Genomic DNA, 9437 nt, shown 5'->3' with positions numbered 1-9437 from the left:
TGGACCAATAAACAAAAGATAATTTGTACTCAAGGGTCAATGTCAAGATGTACCTATGCCACTCTCTAGCAGCCATACTCATGGTGTATCCCTCTGGATCACCAGAACCTACTGATATATAATTCAAATGCCACTTCTTTTGGAAGTTGAGCACAAGAGCCTAGATTCTACCCCTGATATTTAGAGAAATACCTTGTTTGCTTTCACTGAAATTGAGAAGGTCCATGCAGCAAGTAAAATGGAGCCATAGAACTTTAGCATGGATAGGCCTGAGCATTTACACTGATGATTTATAGCTATTAACTTATTTAGGCCCTGGTACATTCTATCACTCTAGAGTATTCAATGGCTGAAGTGAGATAAAAATTGATTAATGTACGTGGGGTTTTGTGATGGTTAATTTTATGTGCCAACTTGGCTGGGCCAAGGGGTGCCCAGATATGTGGTCAAACATTATTCTGGATGAGATTAACATTTCAATAAGTAAACTGAGTAAGGCAGATTGCCCTGCCTGATATGGGTGACCCTTATCTAATCAGTTAAAGGCCTGATTAGAACAAAAAAAGCTGAGTAAGAGAGAATTCTTTCTGCCTGACTGCCTTTGAGCTGGGACATTGTTGTGTTTTTGTTTTGTTTTGTTTTGTTTTGTTTTGTTTTCTGCATTTGGACTTGAACTGAAACATCAGCTCTTCTGGGTCTAGACAGAAACTACATCATGGACTCTCCTGGGTCTCTAGCTTGCTGATTGCAGACCTCGGAACTTATGAGCCTCCAGAATCATATAAGACAATTCCTTATACTAAATCAATTTCTTTCTCTCTATCCCCCCGCTACACACACACATACACACACACACACACACACACACACACACACACCCTAGCAGTTCTGTTTCCCTGCAGAAGCCTCACTAACACAGGTTTGAAAAATTCATGAACTCAGAAGACTGACACATTTTAGAAATAGATTGATACATTGAAAATTATTTATCATGTGTCTGATATGTGCAGGCACTGAGCAAATTACTATGAGATAAATAAAGATGACCATTTGGCCCTGTCCCCCAAGAAACATATAGTCTAGTCAGACATTTGTATAAACTTCATCTCATAGAGATATATATACCACAAAATACATTCAGATGACAAGGAGATGACTTCTGGCTAGAAAGAATCAAGGGGGTCTTCATGGAGGAAGTGGCATTTGAGCTGGCTCTTAAAGTATGAAGAGCCTAACACACGCAGTGATAAAAGAAAATTCTTTCCAGGAGGAGGAACTAGCAGGCACAAAGGCAGAGAGATGGAAACACATTAACTTTTCACAGGGAGAACAGGGCGATTTAGCTCAGCTGGATTATCAGGTCTATACAGAAGAAACAAGTCCAGGGAGGTTGGTGAGGGCCAGATTTTAGAGCATCACAAATGCTACGCTCAAGCAGTTTGGATTTCATTGATTCAATACCAAGGAGACTGAAGGGTGGGATCAGAATTGCATCTAGGATCATCAGTGTTGCAGCAGTGTGTACTTGCTCAGGACTCTATTATGCTAGCCTAGCAGGGAGATAACAAGGTTCTGAACATAATTTGAACAGATCTGCCAAGGAGTTGGATGTATCAAACAAGGAAAAGAGAAGAATGAAAGATGGCTCAGAATTAGAGTCTGAACCCTAGAGTTGGGGGCTACCTTTGATGCCATCTGGTCTTGCTCTCTGACTCTACGGATGAGAACTCTGAGGCTAGGAAATGTGCTTTGTCCAGAAATCACACTGAGAAGCCAGGCCTAGAACTACATTCTCTCAATTCCCACCTGAAAAGATAGTAGAACCATTAACAGAAATAGGGAGAACAGGTTTGGAGAAAAAGACGAAGAATAGGTTTGGGATTATTTGGATTTGAGATGCCTCTACGACATCCAAACAGACATTCAGGGCAATTAGCTCTGCAAATCCTGAATTAATCTGCACGGACCCACACCGACCTCTTTGGGAACCTCATTTTCCCCTCTGTGGATCTTCATCTCTTCCTCTTTATTTGCTCTTATAAAAATTAAAGATGCTTATATCACTCCCATTTTAACAATAAAAAATAAAACAAGCCTTGCTACCACCCTCATTGATTCATGCATTCATTCACTGAATGCATTTTTATTAAGTGGCTACTGTGTATCCAGCACTGTTCTAGGCGCTAAGGATAAAGCAACAGACAAGTTGGTCAAAGGTTCCTGATCTCATAGAACTTAAAGTCTGGCTGGAAAGACAAAGTTTTAGTAAGACATTTATAAGAGGGTTTATAAGAAATTCACAAGTGGAGCCTCATTATACTATCCCCTCTAGTTTTGAATGTTTGAAGTCTTTCACAATAGCAGAAGGTTTTTTAAATTGAGATATAATTGACATTTAACATTGTGTAAGTTTAAGGTGTGCAACATGTTGATTTGGTACATTTATATATTGCAATTTGATCACCACCACAGTGTTAGTGAACACATTTATCACCTCACTTATCATTTCTTTTTGTGTTGAGAACAATTGAGATTAGTCTCTTAGCAACTCTAAAGTTTATAATACAATATTGTTGAGTATTGGAGGCCATGCATTACATCTCCAGAACTTATTCATCTACTAGTTGCAAGTCTGTACCTTTAAACAACAATCTTTCCCCAACCCCTAGTAACCACCATTCTACTCTCTGTTTTTAAAGAATTTGGCTTTTTCAGATTACTTTTTTAAAAGATTTTATGTATTTATTCAAAAGAGAGGCAGAGACAGAGGCAGAGGGAGAAACAGGCTCCCTATGGGGAGCCCAATGCGGGACTCAATCCCAGGTCTCCAGGATCATGACCTGAGCCAAAGGCAGACAAGCCACCCAGGCTCCCCTTTTTCAGATTTCATAAGTGAGATCATACAGTATTTGTCTTTCTCTGATTTATCTTGCTTAGCATAATGTCCTCAAGGTCCATCCAAGTTGTCATAAATGGCAGGACTTCCTTCTTTCTCATGGCTGAATAGTATTCCATCAAATATATGTCTGTATATATATATATTTTTTCATATCTTCTCTTTCCATTCACCCATCAATGGACGCTTAGATTGTTTCCATACCTTGGCTATTGTAAATAATGATGTAATAAACACAGGAGTGTAGATATCTCTTCGAGATCCTCTTTTCATTTCCTTTGGATACATACCCAGATGTGGGATTGCTGAATTTCAAAAACAGAAGTTTTAAAGAAGGGATACTATAGGAATGTATAAGAGGGGGATATCACCTCAGTCTCAGGGCAGCTCTCAGAGAAGATCTCCTTGGTGAAGAGAATTTTAAGCTGGGCTCTGAAGGATGACTAGCAGCTAACTCAGAAGGGGGTGCAGTGGGGAGATTGCTCTGCAGTGAGAAGGACAAACGGAAGGAAAAAGTTGTTTTACTAGCAGTTGGAAATTTGGCCATTAGTTAAACCAGATAATCAATACTGAAGGGGCTAAGAGCCCTGCCCAGCAAGAGAAAGGAGGGAGAGAGAAAAAGAGACAGACACAAAGACACAGAGAAGACTTATCTAAACATTAGATCTTAAGGGCTTGTATCTTTAGGGGTAAAAAGAGGAAGAGCTGTAGTATTCTGTATGCCCAATAGTCAAATATATTTATTTATATATTTATCAAATACATATTAAGAGGACGCCTGGGTGGCTCAGTAGTTGAGCATCTGCCTTTGGCTCAGGCTTTGATCCTGGAGTTCCGGGATCGGGTCCCACATCCAGCTCCCTGCATGGAGCCTGCTTCTCCCTCTGTCTATGTCTCTGCCTCTCTCTTGTCTTTCATGAATAAATACATAAAATCTGAAAAAAATACATATTAACATATAATATATTATAAAGTTATATAATATAAATAAAATACACAGTTATATAATGTATTATCATGTAATATATGTGTATATATACACATACACACACATGTCAAAACTTCCCGTAATCTCTCTCAAGGTCACATTTTTTTTCAAGATTTTTACTTATGGATTTATTTGAGAGAGAGAGAGCAAGCACAAGTGAGGAAGAGAGGGAGAGGGAGAAGCAGACACCTCACTGAGCAGGGAGCCCGACATGGGGCTTGATTTCAGGACCCCAGGAACATGATCTGAGCCAAAGGCAGATGCTTAACTGAGATGCCCAGGCGCCCCTCAAGGTCACATTTTAGACTAGAAGAAATATGCATTTTTGCACAAACATTTTTGAGAAGACTAGATTTACAAGTTGTAATCCATAAATCCTACATGTTAGTGTATCATTGAAAAGTACTCAATAAACCTCCAAGACTTTCCAGCTATTGGACACAGTATATTAGGATCTCAACCAATCAATGGTATATGGAATGTTTAAGAAGATCCAAAGCTCCTTCCTATAAACACTCCTGCCTCTACTTGTAAATGCTGTTGTTGCCCAACTCACTGTGTAAATTGGAAATGGGTTGTCTTCTCACCAAGTGGGACCACAAGGCTGATGTGAAATTTTCCCAATAGAAAAATGACTCTAAAAAAAAAAAAAAGAAGAAGAAGAAGAAGAATGACTCTATTTCCATCACATTTGGAATGTCATGAGTGCCGCTCTGGAACTAATCAAACACAAAAGTTGTGCTTCCTGGCAGGTGCTCAATTCTGAATTGACCACTCCCCCTCCCCAGCACCTTTAGTCAACTGGCTTAGTATAATCATTATTAATCTTCAGCCTTTATAAAGTTTAACCACTAGAAGGAAAAAATATCTAGATAGTATTAGAATCTTTTTGAGAAATGTCTACACGGTTGTACGATTGAACAATTGAACTTTCAATCCTGTAGTTGACAGAAAAACCATTTATTTAAATAGGGTAGCTGTATCTTCTACAAAACTCTCATTGAAAATATTGTTGTTATTCCAAGTGGTTTATAAAAGATCTGGCCAAGTAAATTCCCTTGAGCTTAATCTCAGGAAAAAAAAAAAAAACAACAACCTGTGTGTGCCCATAAATTTATAAAATGACTCTTCTCAGGTAAAGAAAAATGGTAGAACCCAGTCTCTTCTCCTTTTTGCCTTTGCTGCTTAGAAACAGCTCAATTCACTTACCTGTTAGCATCTACTCTAATTTCTGTAAGACATATATATCCAGTTTAAATCATAATTCTCTTATTTTGCTTTTGTGTAAGTCTATAAATTGCATCAGATCCTCCAGAAAGTATACAACTTAAATAAAATACCTCCTCAATTTGAAGCTGTAAATACATTAGGCTTGACCTGCCCAGGAATCAACAGAAATGAGCTCTTAAGAGATAACTCAATACAAATGATTGAGATCAAGTTGAGGAAACATATTTCTCAATTAAATGGAGATTGGACAGAAATTTTAACTTTGACAATAATTTCTTAATTATCAACACACTGATTATAAGGAGAAGAGGAAAACAAGACACAAAGCAACAGATCATCTCAAATTGGTTTAATTTAATTTTGCAATCAACCAATGTATATTTCTGGAACCTCTGCTGTGAGCTCAATTCAGGATTTCACTAGCTAGTTTAAGAGATAACAATGAGCAAATTTAGCAGCAAATCTGCCACTTTCAACTATTGTCACTCAGGCTATATCCATTTATCTATTGATGGACATGGATTGCTTCCACCTCTTGGCTAATATGAATAATAGTGCTATGAACATTGATGTACAAGTATCTGAGTACCTGCTTTCAATTCTTATATATATATATATATATAATTATATAAATTTATTTTTTATTGGAGTTCAATTTGCCAACATATAGAATAACACCCCATGCTCATCCCATCAAGTGCCCCCCTCAGTGCCTGTCACCCAGTCACCCTCACCCCCCGCCCACCTCCTCTTCCCCCACCCCTAGTTCGTTTCCCAGAGTTAGGAGTCTCTCATGTGCTGTCTCCCTCTCTGATATTTCCCACTCATTTTTCTCCTTTTCCCTTTATTCCCTTTCACTATTTTTTATATTCCCCAAATGAATGAGACCATGTAATGTTTGTCCTTCTCCAATTGACTTATTTCACTCCTTGCTTTCAATTCTTTTGGATATAGACCTAGGAGTAGAATTGCTATGTTTACCTTTCTGAGGAACTGCCAAACTGTTTTCCATAGCAATACACAGAAGTTCTAATTTCTCCATAACCTCTCCAACACGTGATATTTTCCATTATTTTAATAATAGCCATCCTAATGGATGGGAAGTAGTATCCATTGTTGTATTGCCTTACATTTCCTTAGTGACTAATGATATTAAACATCTCTGCATGTGTTTATTGGCCATTTGTATATCTTCATTGGGGGACTGTCTATTCAGATCCTTTGACCATTTTTTAATTGGGTTGTTCAGTTCCTGTTGTTGAATTGAGGCAGTTCTTTACATATTGTGGACATTAATCATATATATATCATCATGTAATCATATATACATTATACACATAATATATATATGACTTGCAAATGTTTTCTCCCATTTTGTGGGTTGTCTATTCACTGTGTTGATAGCATTCTCTAATGAACAAAAGTGCTTGATTTTGATGAAGTTCAATTTATCTAATTTTTCTTCTGCTGCTTGCACTTTTGTTGTCATATCTAAAACTCCATTGCCAAATCTAAGTACATGAAGAATTACCTCTATGTTTTCTTCTAAATGTTTATAGTTTCACCGCTTACATCTAGGTCTTTGATCCATTTTTAAAAGATGTTATTTATTTATTTGAGAGCGAGCAAGCAAGAGAGCACAAGCAGGGGGAGCGGCAGAGGGAGAAGGAAAAGCAGGCTACTCATTGAGCAGGGACCCCAATCCCAGAACCCTGGAATCATGACGTGAGCCAAAGATAGACATTTAACCAACTAAGCCACCCAGGTGCCCCCTTTGATCTATTTTGAGTTAATTTTTGTATATGATGTGAGTTAAAGTTCCAAACTTACTCCAGTTTTACCAGCACCATTTGCTGAAAAGACTGTCCTTTCCCCCATTGAATGGCCTTAGCAACCCTATCAAATTCTATTGATCATATAGGTAAGAGCTTATTTCTGGGCTCTATTCTATTCCACTGCTTTGTATATCTGTCCCTATGCCAGTTCCACACTGTTTTGTTTACTGCTGCTTTGTAGTAAGCTTTGAAATCAGGAAGTGCTAGTCCTCTATATTTGCTCTTCTTTTTCAAGATTGTTTTGGCTATTCAGAATCCCTTGAAATTCCATATGAATTTTAGGATGGATTTTTCTCTTCCTGCAAAAAAATTGTTGAAACTTTGAGTAGGGATTAGAGTCAATCTGTAGATCACTATGGGTAGCACTGTCATCCTGATCCTTAGTCTTCCAATTCATAAACACAGGAAGTTTTTCCATTTCTTAGGTTTGCTTTCATTATTTTCAGCAATGTTTTGTAGTTTTCTTTGGTTAAATTTATTCCTCAGGGATTTATTCTTTTTGATACGATTATTAATGGAATTTTTTTAAAATTTCTTTTTCAGATTATTCACTGTTAGTGTATAGAAATGCAACAGATTTTTATATGCAATTGCCTTTTATCACTCCTTTATTTCTTTTACCAGGAAACCATAATATGGCTGTTCAGCACCCTAATTCTCTGACGGTTCACCTATTTTTATGAGTGACCACATATTTTATCATACAGACCGTGACACTTTCTAGAGAGAAAGGGAACACTATCATATAGGGGAAACAGGTGTTAATTTGATTTTTCCAGGGAGAACCAGAATATATGGTTACTCTACTTACTGGAGGATATGTGGCTGGTTTCAATTTTTTTGTAACTCTCCTACATCGCTTAACTACTTTTATCTTAGTGCTATGGTAATTTATAAACATGTTTTATACCCTGAACTGGTCTGCCAGCCCCTTGAAAATAAAAACAACTTCCCACTGCCTTTGTGTATCTTAGCATCTAGCACAGTGCCTTCAATGTAGTAAATACCCAAGAAAGGTCATTGGATGAATGATGACCCTCATCGGTCTCCACGAATTCCTTGGTCTTCTACCCACACAGTCCCTCTGACTGGGAACTTCCCATGCAGAACTGCTACTAGTAAATAAAGGGGATGTGACCTATGACCTAAGGTAAATAAAACACTTAATTGTAGGATTTAGAAGATCATCCTCAAGCAAGCTACTGAATTCAGACAACCATACATTGTGATCCATCAAGATGGCAAAGTCATTTCCAATTTGCACAAAGATTATAGAATGATATTGTTTCTCATTAAAATTTTGAATAAATGGCTGGTTAAGATGCACATACTTGCAAGTCATTTACAATAGCAACAATTTATTTGGGAATTTATGACAACAGGTGAATTCTACAGAGAATGTGATGTGCCCTTGGGTATTTTAAAACATATCCAGGAATTATACTAAATAGTATATATTTATTTATGTTTATATACTTCACCGTTCTATTAGATCCTAAGTGATGTACTATATATATTTTCCTTTGGATGTTGAATACAAAAGAAACAAGTTGGGGATGCCTGGCTGGCTCAGTTGGTAGAGCATGTGACTCTTGATCTCAGGGTCGTGGGTTCGAGCCCCACACTGGAGGTAAGTAGGGTTTACTTTTAAGAAAAAGGAATCACAGATGCAATGAAACGCCGGGACACCTGCACCCTGATGTTTATAGCAGCAATGTCCACAATAGCCAAACTGTGGAAGGAGCCTCGGTGTCCATCGAAAGATGAATGGATAAAGAAGATGTGGTTTATGTATACAATGGAATATTACTCAGCCATTAGAAATGACAGATACCCACCATTTGCTTCAACGTGGATGGAACTGGAGGGTATTATGCTGAGTGAAATAAGTCAATCGGAGAAGGACAAACAGTGTCTGTTCTCATTCATTTGGGGAATATAAATAATAGTGAAAGGGAATATAAGGGAAGGGAGAAGAAATGTGTGGGAAATATCAGAAAGGGAGACAGAACATAAAGACTCCTAACTCTGGGAAAGGAACTAGGGGTGGTGGGAGGGGAGGAGGGCGGGGGGTGGGGGTGAGTGGGTGACGGGCACTGAGGGGGACACTTGACGGGATGAGCACTGGGTGTTATTCTGTATGTTGGTAAATTGAACACCAATAAAAATTATTTTATTAAAAAAAAAGAAAAAGGAATCAAGTTGGACCCTTACCTTATACCATATACAAAAATTAATTCAAATTGGTCAACAAGCAAAATGTAAGAGATAAAACTCTTGGAAAAAAAACATGGGGTAAATCTTTATGACCTAGGATTTGGCATATCCATACTTGGCCGATGGGAAAGTAAAACATTGCAGCCATTTGGAAAAGAACATTACATTAAGCTGCAAGTGTGATGCTCACCCATGATCACAATTTTCCTGGATGAGTTTCAGTTTTTCTCTATAAGTCTTAGTAGTAATAATTCCGTTTTTTTAATCTATT

At 37.7% G+C, this 9437-nt stretch overlaps 1 non-coding gene across 1 annotated transcript; it reads left to right on the top strand.

The window, feature by feature from the left end:
* The first annotated feature begins 8507 nt into the window (after window positions 1-8507).
* TRNAK-CUU lies at window positions 8508-8582 on the top strand. Its single transcript has one exon. It is a non-coding gene; the product is annotated as a tRNA-Lys (tRNA).
* The last annotated feature ends 855 nt before the right edge of the window (window positions 8583-9437 follow it).

This window comes from Canis lupus, chromosome X, assembly GCF_011100685.1.
Source record: "Canis lupus familiaris isolate Mischka breed German Shepherd chromosome X, alternate assembly UU_Cfam_GSD_1.0, whole genome shotgun sequence".
Taxonomy (NCBI): domain Eukaryota; kingdom Metazoa; phylum Chordata; class Mammalia; order Carnivora; family Canidae; genus Canis; species Canis lupus.
The sequence above is the reverse complement of the archived record's forward strand: the minus strand, read 5'-3'. Positions and strand labels throughout refer to the sequence as shown.